General features: G+C 47.4%; 1 protein-coding gene across 1 annotated transcript in view; it reads right to left on the bottom strand.

Annotated features, from left to right (window-relative positions):
• PIK3CB (phosphatidylinositol-4,5-bisphosphate 3-kinase catalytic subunit beta) overlaps positions 1–10,284 on the bottom strand; it is a 113,624-nt gene extending 103,340 nt beyond the window's left edge. Inside the window, exons 1-3 of the mRNA XM_035334498.1 lie at positions 10,132–10,284; positions 5,292–5,452; positions 3,035–3,141 (exon numbers count right to left, since the gene is read on the bottom strand). The gene's annotated coding sequence lies outside the window, so the exon portion shown is untranslated. The remainder of the gene's footprint in view (positions 1–3,034; positions 3,142–5,291; positions 5,453–10,131) is intronic.
• Positions 10,285–12,457: the final 2,173 nt, after the last annotated feature.

Below are 12,457 nucleotides of genomic sequence, written 5' to 3'. Positions count from 1 at the left end.
GCTGACTCGCTGCGTTGTGTTTTTTTTTTTTTTTCTGGCCTTTGCTATGAAGAAATCTTTGGATGTCCACTAGCACAGCTGGTCTTTTCAGGCTGCAGACAGCTCATCTGCCCAGCGTAACTCACACGCTCCTGACCACAGTTTCCTCTTGCCTCATCGTCAGTTATCAGTGTATTTAGTATTCTTCTGATCTGACAATCCTATGCCTCTCCCTCACCAGTTCCAAGTATCCTTTGTATTCTCCTCACTATCTATCACTGCCTTCTATTCTTCTTGCTTTTCTTTTTACTCTCATTAGACACCTCGAGGAGGGCAATTTTCCTGGAAGGCAGCTTACTGAAATCGATCTTGCCTCATTATCTGAGCAAGGCCCCAGGAGCTATTTACATATTTTCCTGATAAGAAATGAGAATCTCCCGATGATCCTCTGAAATCGACAATGAATTGCCTTCGTGTTGTTCAGTGTTTCTTGCTTGTCTGCACTTGCCTAATTCTCATCATGTAACAGTATTAAGTACAGTTACAATATTGTCATAACACTGAAGGAAAAAGCAGTATCGTGCTCTTGAATTTAGGCATTGAAGAGATGTTGTCAATACCTAGCACTTATAGATCATGCAAATTTGGAAGGAAGAATTTTCATACAGATTTTTAGTTAATTTCTGCCTGTTAGGTTACAGCTGCATCTCATTTTTAAAGATTTTTTTCATGCAACCATTAAGGCAAAAAAAAAATATGAACTACAATTGCTTACATGTATTTTTTTTAAGGTTGAAATTTTCTTTTATGAACATAGCTTCAAAGACCTGGAATCCTGCAAGAAAACCCAACACAAACCCCCCCCTCCCCCTCTCCATGTGTTAGAACCAGTGCCTGGCAGCAGCACCAAGAGCTGCCCCAGCACAGGGTGACTGCCTGCACGGCGCTCGGGAGCGCTCGGCGTTCTGCCTTCATGGGGGGCAGAGAAGGCAGCGGGCTCACACAGCAGCAGCCCCCAAGCAGTGGGGAGAGCCAAGACCAAGCTGTGGGCAGAGCAGGGGGTCTGAGCCACATGGCCCTCCTGGCAGCCAAGTGTCCTGGGCAGGGAAATGCAGGGCAAGCGGGCCTGTTACTCCCAAATGTTTGCCTTGCATGAAGGGATCTTTGCCCGTATTAATGCAGCAGGTTCGTGAGCATTTCTTGCTCTGTAGTGAAGTGAGAAATTCAGGTTGGGCTGCGGCATGACTGACAGCTGGTAGGGAACCATTTGCTGCCGGCAATGTGCAGGACCACTTATGAAAACACAAATGAAACTCTTTGATCTAGATCCTCAGATTTTGTTTTCACTAGGACCACATTCAAATTGACCTGTGCTGACAACAAACAAAACCGAAACTAAGCCAAGCCACAGCCTCCAGGGAATGAGCAAGAGCCAAGAAGAACGCAGGCTGGCTGTCCCCACAGAAGGTGCCAGCTGCTTTCAGGGAGCCCATTATTGCTCTGGTGGGAGCTCCCCCCTTCCCGCTGATTTCATTCTTTAATTTTTCATTAGATACCCGACCTGCCATTACTTCCAAAGTGCCAAATTCAAAGTTTCATCTTACTAATGGCACTTACAGAGCCCTGGCACTTAGTAAATACCTCTAACACACCTGCTTGAAGACCTGTTTAGATTACAATATTGTAACCACAGATTTGGTCAATGGTCTGTCCTTGACAGTCCCACTCATCCTGTCCATGGCATTCACCTGGGGCAGGCCCCTCAAATCTGACTGCAAGCAGGTTAAAGGGAGATCTTCAAATTTATGGTTCCTCTAACTATTAAAGTCAAATCCTGCTATGGGCATTTCCTGAATTTGGAAAGGCTTATCTAGATGCTATCTGAACACAATACTGACTTAAAAGCACTACAGATACCTCATTAACATGAAAAACACCTACACAGATCGATCAGATGGCAAGCTTCCTGCCAAGGAGCAAATTCCACCATCCTGACCCAGATGAGCCTGTCCCTAACACAGTACTTCAAAGACTGTAAAGCAGATGCCTAGAACATACAACTCCACACGTCCTTCTGCATCTGTACCAAATCTGTCCTCATATGTGAAAATCCTTCTGAACTTGGGTTTTGCACAGATGTACTCATTCATTTCCTGGCAAGCTGCTGATGGAAATGGTGTGAGTTCTGTGCAGTTCTATGTGCAACACTTCATTCAACTGAACATTGCTGAGCTGTTTCCTTATCTGGCTATATCCAACTTGAGTAGTGCTCAGAACAGAGCTGGGTAGCTGAGGTAGTGGGGAGGCATCCTCTGTTACAGATGCAGGATAGCGCCCACCCTCGAGGTCTCTCTGTCAGCAAGGTTGACAGAAGTGTTTCTGGGTGCTGGCCCTGCTGGAAGGCACGTGCTCACTTCCTGCCTACGCGAAAAGGAAGGGCTGGCTTAAGGAAGCCCTAGAAGCTAGCCTTAACCCCCAGCATCTACTGCTCCAGCTGCTTCCTCTGAACAGTAGCTGGGGTGCGAGCCCCAAGGCTAGGGTAGCCCAGCTGCCCACTTGGGGAGAGGCAGCAGGGCCAACAGATGCATGAGAGACACATGGGCTGTGTGGCTCCTAGGCAGGTTGCAAGTACTGAGGAAAGTGATGTTTCGATGCACTAGGTACTGCACAAGCATGTCATAAATAATCACCCCTGTATCACGGACCTCGCAGGCTGAAAGGAAGACTTGCACTCACAGCCCCATCCATTAACAGCCTTGACCTTGACAGGGTCCTGAAAACAGGGCTGCAGAGGAACTAAGCAGCAGAACATTTGCAAGTAGCTGCATTCAAGCAGAAAGACAACCCTCCGGCACGTCCAACACAGGACAGCCTACTGCTGCACAATTCTGCCACGCTGCGCAGCCAAGCGCGGTACCTCTGGGAGGGCAGCTCCTGCAGGGCTGTCTAGTGCAGCCGCTCACCTCTCCCTGACCCTGCGGCTCAGTCAAGCAGCACGGGGAATTTGAAAACACGCTGTACTTGTGCTGTTGAAAGAGCCAGCCGGCTTACTCACCTGTGAGCTTTCTGTGCACGGCGCCCAGGCTGTTCCACCATCAGCAGTTTTGTGATGTAAGATGGCACTCATCCTGACAGACGCTAACACGGTGGGATTTTTTCCCCCTGCAAAAACACAAGGACACTCGTGGGGTTTGCTTTAACACAGTCATTGCCTGCAAAGTCACTGTAATGCTTTCTATATTCCCTGGGATATTTTTCCACTTGTTCATTCTAAGATCTAGCAACTGCTACAAAATAGCAAGGATTGTAATAACAGCATTACACGTTAAGGATGGCTTTAATTACGTGTACAATATCTATGTAAATGCCAGATAGCATCTTCCGCATGAAGGGCGGGGTTGGTTTGTTTGCCTCTTATCCTCACAGTATGGAATCTTATTGCTTCTTATGATGTAATATTCATTTGGTTAGACTTAATTATGTAGGCTAGTAATTAAATTAACCTTGCTTAAATTAAAGAGAAAAAAAACTGTATCAAAGTATTTCTATCATGGTGGCTCCTAAAATATCTCCGTCAGGACCAGATCCCTATTGCTCAAGGAGCTGTAAAAAAGACACAGAGGAAAAACAGGTCCAGGCAACCCCATGTGCCTGATAATGAGAGGAAGGCACTGCTGAATGACATGTGCCCAGCAGCTCTGGAAATGAAGTGCAGGTGCCTGTTTAGGTACCCAAAAGCAAAGTTGTTCTCAATGAGATACCAGTTTGAAAACCTTGGCATGAGCGTCATGCCCAGCTTTACACCATAACTCACTTAGTGCAGCTCTTTCACATGTTTTGTTTAGCAATTTCAACCTGTTTGAATAAATCCCCAAAAAGTAAGTTCATAGTGACAATGCTCCCATGAAATCCAAGTCACAGAGAAGTGAGGTAGCTTGGCCAAGGTCATGGCTAACTCTGTGGTTTACCCTTAACTGTTCTGCTGTCATAACTGCACTAAGCAGTCATTAGGCTCCTGTTTGAGTACAGGTAAACAGATCAGGCCCTTGCTGAGTCACTGGCAGTCAGAAGAACTCCGACATCCTGCCATGAATAGTGATGCTTAAGGCACAAGCCAAAAGGGAATGGAAGTCTTCAGCTTCTCTACAGAAACAGCTTCTGCTAATGTAGTCTGGCCAGCCAGGCTTGACTGTGTGGTTTGAGTGAGAAAACAAATGTTACCTCCAGATTAAACACAGAAGTCACAGAATAAAACTGCATGATTATGACTACTCCAGAATACTGCACATATAAGGTACGATGTCACAGGCACACTGGAGAAACAAAACCAATCCTACAGAGTACCAGGACAAGGGTTCCCAACACAGCTTCAGCTTAGTCCTCCTCTATACACATAGCATGGCACAGTCTTGATTTCCCCTGCATAAACTGATCAGTGAATCTTGATCCCAAACTCTCCCTTGTAACTCTCAGGAGGAGGTTGCTCCCAGACTCTCTCCTCCAGCTGAGCAACAAGGGAAACATTCAGTGTGGGCCAGGAGAATATAATCTGGCAGTGAGTTACACAAGCGTTTGCTGAGACAGCACTGGAATGTCAGCAAACAGGATCTTTGGGTCTAACCCCAGCTCTGGAGGCAGCAAGCAGCTTAAGTCATCATAAACATGAGGCCCAATCACACCAGCAGGTAGATTTGTTTTGAAAAGCAGATGAACCTCACTGCTTTAAGAGCCACAGTTCTGTTCCTAGCACTGCATGCAGCCCACTTGCTACATTATCTATAAAATAAGCGATGACCTCGGCCTCCCTACAGGCAGGATAACTGGCTTTTGGAAGTACAGACACCAACAGGAGCAGTGGAGCACGTGGGACGTCGTGGACTTCTGGGTATTGGTAAACACTATTATGAGGGTATCTCACTTCCCACTTTGTTCTCTTTCTGTGGGCTGGCAGAAGACCTGTTAAATGTGTCAGAGCCACATAAAATGCATAGCACATGCGAGCTTTGACCTTGTGGCCCATTAGGTGATGGTCATGTCTAAGACACAGACCAATCCAAAAGGAAACAATTAAGATCCTACCCAGACCATAAAGGACTGCAGGACTGGTCCCAGTTATTTGTTTATTCTGTCATGTTTTAAGTTGGAGAAAAAAAAACAAATTACAGTAATAACAATCAAAGCTTTTGAATTTTCAGTGTATAGCAATTCTCATATCTGTGCACTGCATGTGCTTGTTGATGCCAATGCCCTGTAACCGAACGCCACTGCTGTCTGTCACACACAAGTCCTCATTATGTTGCATAACAAATTACCTTTGTTGCCCAAGAGAATGGCACAGTGGATTTTGTTGTTGCCTCGCATAAACTTTAGTCCTGAGAATTCCACTTTGCACTGACGCATCGCTTCTGTCTGATGAGTGCTTTATTTCTGTTGTTAAGCAGCAAGCTTCATGATACACAGGCAGCCACAGATCCTGAAAAACAAGTTTAGAGATACATAAATACAGCACCATTATGTCTGCAAAACAATCAGCCACGTGGATTCCGACTGCTGCCATAATGCTGGGTTTAGAGGCTGCAGCTACACGTCCTGGGAGACAGCTCCTCTGCGTATTCATGGCTATTGTCATCCGATGTTTTCATTGGCAAGCAAAAAACAGTATCGTAAAGAAACAAAGAAAGTGGCAGAACAGCAAAGTAATTTTAAACCAAAGATTTCATGGCATTTGCATTTTAGTGTTATACTACTGCTTTTTTGTGAATTCATCCAACTGCACTACATTATCTATTGTTTTCAGTGTTTAGTTACTGTTTAACTGAACAGGACTAATTAAATAGCTCATCTATTAAACAACAAAGCATGAAAAACCTTTACAAATTCATCTACATGATTACAAAATGTTAAACCTCACTAGATGTTTCTTCTGAGTCTTCTTTATGTTCAGCACATATTTCAGAGGGGAAAAAAAAAAAATTATTGCCAGGCTTCAAACAGTGTTCCCTTTCTTAAAACATTTTGGTTGGCAGGTTTTTCTATTGGCCTATGACCAATGCTCTGTATAAGTGGAAAAACAGTGGTGATATCTACAAGCCATATTTTGCTACATCTTATAAGGAGTAATGCTATCTTATTTTCATATGTGCTGGCTGTACACTCTGCTCAGGGCACTACTGGAAACCCACTGATAGCTGTTCCCTACTTTTTCTGGACAAAATCCATGGGGGAGGGAGGGAAACAGTCATTACCTAAGCAAACTTCAGGAAAGTCTGAGCTGGCCTGTTGGGATAACCTTAAATAAGGGTAACAATATCTGGATGCCAGCTGGTTTGAAGATACATATTGTGATGCATTCTCCTAATCCTTATAGAAAAATACATTTCAGTCTCTAGTTTCTAGTTGTCTCCTATGCACTAAATCATTCAGCAATAGTCAAATCTGCTTTTTCATCAGTGCTCCTATCTGTCCTAATGCACATCATTTCCACTGCTCGCCCCACGTTGTATGTGGCCAAGTAACAGTCATCAAATAAATCATTTGAGACATTGCTGGACAATGGGTGAATAAGTTATTGCTGAGGGATTGGGTTTTGTTTCTATTTACTGGCTGTAGCTAGAAACACTTCAAGCCAAATTTCAATTACAGGACATAAGATAAAGAAAGTCCAGTCTGGGCTTTTTAAGAGAGAGTTGTACTTCAGTAATTAGGTATGGTCGTTTTCAGACACTGCTGCTCACGGTTAATGATGCTAATACAAAATCTACCTGGGTATTACTGCAGACAGTTTAGGAAAGCCTTCATGGGAAGGCATAGTTATGATCAAAGATGCCAGGAAGACACATGGATGCTTAAGGTATGGAACAGTGAAAAAATATCTTTGTAGGAACCTGAGAAATTTGAACATGCTACAGCTGAGATTACATGAAGTTGTATGGCTGCTCTTACTGCTTGTGGAAATAATTGGTAGGCAAGCTAAGTGGCACTAGGAAGGGAGGGAGACCACAGCCCTGCCTGCTTCAGCATAGAACACCAGCCCTCAATATGTTGGCTCCTCCATCTCGACAAAGATGCTGGTAAAGCAGGGCCTGTGAAAATTTGGAGTGAAAGACTGAAACTTTTCAGGTTTCACCTGAAAAGAGGTGAATAAGAGAAGACTCAGTATAAGCATACCCTGGAATAAACGGGATTGATGCAGTAGATGGGAACTTGTCTCTTTCCCGTCTTCATGTTTGAATGCAAGGCTATGCAAGGAAATGAAGAGTGGAAAACTCAAATCTGAGGAAAGGAAGCGTGTTTTCACGCAATAATCTAATGTGAGTCTAGACAGTAGCATGGATGGATAGTAACACAAGTCCTGGTTATGCTTAATCCATTGTGAAACTGACCTTAAACTTACCATTCGAGTCCCTGCTGTCAGCTCCAAGCAGTGGAAGCAGCACATCCCTCCAGCAGCACCACACTCCTGTCGCTGCTTCCTGACAGGCACAAGGGTTGGGCTCTGCAGGCCCTGCTCCCAGCCCTTCCTCGCCATCTCTGTTTTCCTGAAGTAGAGGCCAAAATCCTGCGGCTCTGTCCCTAACAAAAACACTGCTGATTTAGAGACCATTGCTGGGACACAGACCTTCCACTGAATAAGGCCTCGGAAGGCTGTCATCCTCAGAGCCGTGGCCAAGTCAGTCACCTTTTCATTTTTCCACTGAATGGCATCAGAGCTGATGCTGAAGCACGATGACTTAAGAAACCATCCACAAGGGTTAGGAAGTATTGTTGCTCTTCCTGGGAACCAGGGGGTGTTGTCACTAGCTTCACACACCCCAGCACAGCCTTACAGATGTGGGAGGCCTGCCTGTGCAAAGAGGTTGACAAGACTGGTACTGGCTGGATAGAAAGTGTGTTTAAGGAAACTTAAATAAAGAATGTTCATTAACTAGTTACCCTCTTCTATTATTAGAAGAGCAAGAAGACTTCAACACAATTTTGAAGGAAATAATTAAAATGATAAATCACTTTCCCTACAGCATATTATTAACTCGTGGATTCCATTCCCATGAGATTTAACCTGAGCCGAGACTCCTGCTGTGTCCGAAAGGGACCAGATGCACTTTTATAAGCTGGCCTGATTCCACCTGGGGCAAGGGCAGTAACCTCTCAGCCGGGTGTTTGCAAAGGAGGCTGCTAAACCCCCGCGGCACACAGGCCAGCAGGGCTAAGGACTCCAGCAGGCAGCACTACGCCCCCCACAGGACGAGGATGTCGCTCACAACCCCCTTTCTGTCTGGCCGCGCACCGGCCGAAGCTCCGGCCCTGCCGCGGCCGGCAGCGGAGCCCCCGGGCCTCCACGAGCAGCGCCCCTCAGCGCCGCTCCCAGCCCGACCCCGCGCCTGCCGCCGCCACCCCCGGCAGCCCCTGGGCGGCGGGGCCTCCCCGCCAGGCCCGCGGTGCCCCCTGGCGGCCGCAGCGGCGTCAGCCGGGCCCCGCGGGGTGAAGGAGCCGACGCCGGGGCCGAGCCTCGGCTCTGGGGGTAGCGGGGCCCGGGGTGCAGGGGCCTGGCCCCGCCGGCGGAGCTCGGCGTGCCCTCAGCCCGAGGGGCAGCAGAAACCACTCACGCTAACGCCTCAGCGAACGCTGCCGTCACCTCCCCGGCACGGTATTCAGTTACATAGCGCTGGTGTTGGTCAGTTTCAGAGAAAACTTCCCAAAGGTCAGAAGGAGAACAGCTTGGATAACTGAGCACGTGAAGCTCTTTATGCTTTTGCACGGCCAAAGCAGAGGTTTTGACATGGAATCACTTAGTGAAATACTCCAGCCTAAATGGCAAAACAACAGTAAAACATGACAGAAAGCATGCTCTGCCAGGTCTGGAAGCAGAACAATTTTTTTAGAGGAGCCTCGGGCCTCTCAGGCCCAGAGAAGATGGCAGCAGCAGATCCTCCTTCGCTGCCAGAAACACGGGCAGTGTGCGGTGCTGCCTGACAGGGCCCGGGTCCGCAGCATCCTGCAGCTCAGCACCCTGGGACAAAGGCGCCTGAAAAGCCGCCCACAGCAGCAGGAAAGGCAGTAGCTGGTTCCACCGGGAGGAACCACGCCACAGCCCCCATGCCTCCAAAGGGCTCTCTGTAACTCCCACGTGGGTCCAACACGGACTGCAGGAGTCAGCAGCTGGGGGCTGTCTGCAGGCAGTCACCAACAGCCCGAGGCTCTGCTCTGCCCAACGGGCCTGTTAGCATGCGAGCTGTGAGCCACTGCTCAGGGCTAGAGCTCCAGGCCTGCAGAGAAAGGAATTCCTCACGGCAGGGGGAGAAAACAAGCGTCTGACACCATGAAACAAGCTGAGCAAGAATCTACACAACCCCTACTTAACGAGCACCAAGGAAACCCACCACCCTAACAGACATGTTAGAAGTCCTTCCAATATTGTGGCTCCAGGAACACCCCAGGTGGCTGTGTTTTCACCTACCCATGCTATGGCCTCTCGTGGCCCCACGTGCAGTCCCCTCTGAGCCCTCAGCCCAGGCAGCTGTGCAGGAGGTCAGAGAACAGGGCTGGATGACAGGAGGAAGGGGACACGTCCCCTGGCAGCCTGGGCAGCAGCTTTGAGCTGGGGCAGAAAGCCCCTGAGAGCTTATCTGAGGGCTTATCTGAAATGCGTGAGTCCAAGGGCCTTCTGGAAGGAGAGAAAGCAAGCCACCCTCACGCTGCCTTGGAGCCCTGCTAGCTTTAAGAGCAGCCTTAGCATCCTCTGCTGGAAACAAGAAATACTACCAGCAAAGCACAGGTGAACAAAGAAGCAAAGGAGACCTGGGAAATGACGTTACTCTTAAAAAGAGACAAAGCAGAACCCAGAGAGCAGCAAAGAAAGGAACCTAGAAGGGAGAAACAACTTGCAAATATGCTAATTAAGACTAAATATTGAAAAACAGGGGAGGGCAGACAGGAGAGCTTTACCATTTTTCTCTGCAGTTTATCTCCACCTGCTAGGACACACTGACCTTCCCAGCACAAAGCTGCCTGTAAGGAACTCCTGCACCTCACACAAGGGAATTTCTTTGCCTCCAGACAAAACTTGCTTCCTCCTCAGGAGGATGGGGAGGTTAGATCTCGGGCACACCTCCCATATCGAAAGGCAGCTGCTTCCTCACTACATTACCAACATACCAGTCCCAGTCTGTGAGGCACATCCACAGCAACAAGGCAGGTCAGAGGCCAGGCTGGGACATCACCACAACAGTTGGGGGCCAGATCAGCAGGATCCATGGTCAAGCACATTTGGAGCTGAGCTGGAGACAAGCACTCACATCATGGGGTTCAGGCAGGGACTGAAGGGCTCATGAAGAGCTGAACTGGGTTTTTGGGTCCACAGGCATGGGTATGGGGTGGAGACTCCATGTAAAGCTGATCAGGCTAATTAGGGCCTATTAGTGCCCTCAGGGCCCTGACACAACAGGAGTAGCTTTGCTGACTACAAACTTGCTGTGATTCCAGAGACCTCACTAATAGGCAGGAAGGGATCTGACAGAAAACAGTTGAGACCAAAGTATGGGCAGAGAGTGTGCTGCTGCAAAGAAAGGTGACTGCGGTACAATGGTCTCAGCAGGAAAAGCTTGGCTTGCCTAAGTATAGCTCTTGTAACAGCAACAGCTCCCTCCCAAAATGACTAGAGAGAGGTCCTATCTCCATCACTGACATCCTAGGAGACAAAATTAAGGAACAACACATTTTGAGGGTAACTGAGACAAAATAAAATAAAATAAAATAAAAAAAGCAACTACCATTATTTCAGTGTTTTACTGTGGTATGTGTGATCCCACAGTTAAGCAGGGTTTGGAGAAGCAGGCACAAGTTTCTACAATCTCAGTTCCATTTCAAAACTGATATGTACTCTGCCTCCCTCCATTACTAACCTGAAGTTTCAATATAGCTCACACTTCATTGTGCTGGATTTCATCAGCCCCCCTGGAAAACATTCAATGTGCACATCACATCTCTCCAGATATTATTCTTGTTCCAAGTCTGCAAGTACAAATATAGCAACATCGTGCTCTCCCCATGCGCAGTTACAAGATGTGCTGAAATGTCAGATGCTAAGCAGTACAAAAAAGCTCTTTACCACATTCTCATTGATGCATAGTGTAACAGAGAAGGCAGAAACTGCTTTAACTTTTACTGATGTATTAGAGCCGAATGTCCTTCTTCTTTCACATGGCAGAAGTAGAGCTATTAATGCTGCCTCAGTTTCTACAGAGCTTGCAACAGTGCACTGGCAAAAACATAACCTGAGAACAACCTCATTTCTGCAGGACTCTGAAGACAGCTCCCTCTGTCCCAGCTGGAGGACTGCAGGAAGGTGAAGCTGGCGGAGAGGAGCAGACAGGCAGGTAATACCCCTCCTGCAGGGAGGAAGCAGGGGTGAGGCTGGAAAGCTTCCTACCACTGCAGCTATTGTCTGCCTGCTTCCTCTGGCTTATGGCTAGGAAAACCATCGGTGACGCAGCTGGTGTGGCCGAATGAGCGCAGCAGCAGTCGCAAGGCTTGGCCAACCTGCCCAGGGTCAGTTTTTGACAGTCGGTAGTGCTGAGTCACTCCAGTCAAAGCAGTGCAGGGTCATTCCGTGTGGTCAGTACTGTTTCTCACACTTCTAGACATGGCCAGTTGGCCATATATCCTTCTGCATGTTTGTATCACCACAAAACCCACCTCAACCCAAATTTTTGAGATATCAACATTTTTTTTTCTCTTCCTGGATGGGAAATTGAATATTTTGACATACTGGGAATCTTCAATGTGAAAAATAAATAAATAAATAAATAAATCTAGTGTTTGTTCTGATAAATTTGCATTTTCTCAGGAAGTGAAGGGCCAGGGAATCACTTTGTTAACGTTTCCCATTCGGCTTGAATAATAAGGATATGACCTTGAAGAAGTCAACTGTGACCCGAGCATTTTCTCATAACAGAAGATATAATCACTACCTTACCGTGGGCCTTAAGCAATGGGACTGAGATGTTGAATACTGTCCAAAGGAGAAAATGTGTGTCTGAAGGGCAGCACCTTCTCCAAAACCAAAACTCAGTGTGAAAGGAGCTTGTCTGGGAGCTCGCATGTCCTCATACTACCTTTAGTTCTGCCCCATTAGTGACATCGCCTACCTCCTCTTGCAGGAGCTTTCAGAGAGGGAATATCTGCCATGGGTTGGTGCGGTGTTATCACGGGTTGTTGACGTGCTGGCTTTCACAAGGGTGTCTGTACAGTCCCCCAAACTGGCACATTGCTCCCTTCCCTACAAGGCCACAGGCACAAATCCACTCTGTACATTGGTCAGGCAGCTACAGCAGCTGTGGAAATCCTCAGGCTGAGAAAACTGCAAGGACAAATTTGCTTGGAGTCAAATTTGAACTTCGCTGTGGGATAAGCACCAGGTTAAGCTGAACCACCTCAGAGCATCCCTTAAACAAGCAGCCCTCAGTTCTTCTCTGCTGGCAAG

The sequence above is a fragment of the Oxyura jamaicensis genome, chromosome 9, assembly GCF_011077185.1.
Source record: "Oxyura jamaicensis isolate SHBP4307 breed ruddy duck chromosome 9, BPBGC_Ojam_1.0, whole genome shotgun sequence".
Taxonomy (NCBI): domain Eukaryota; kingdom Metazoa; phylum Chordata; class Aves; order Anseriformes; family Anatidae; genus Oxyura; species Oxyura jamaicensis.
Note: the sequence above shows the minus strand (reverse complement) of the source record. Positions and strands in the feature narration are given on the sequence as shown.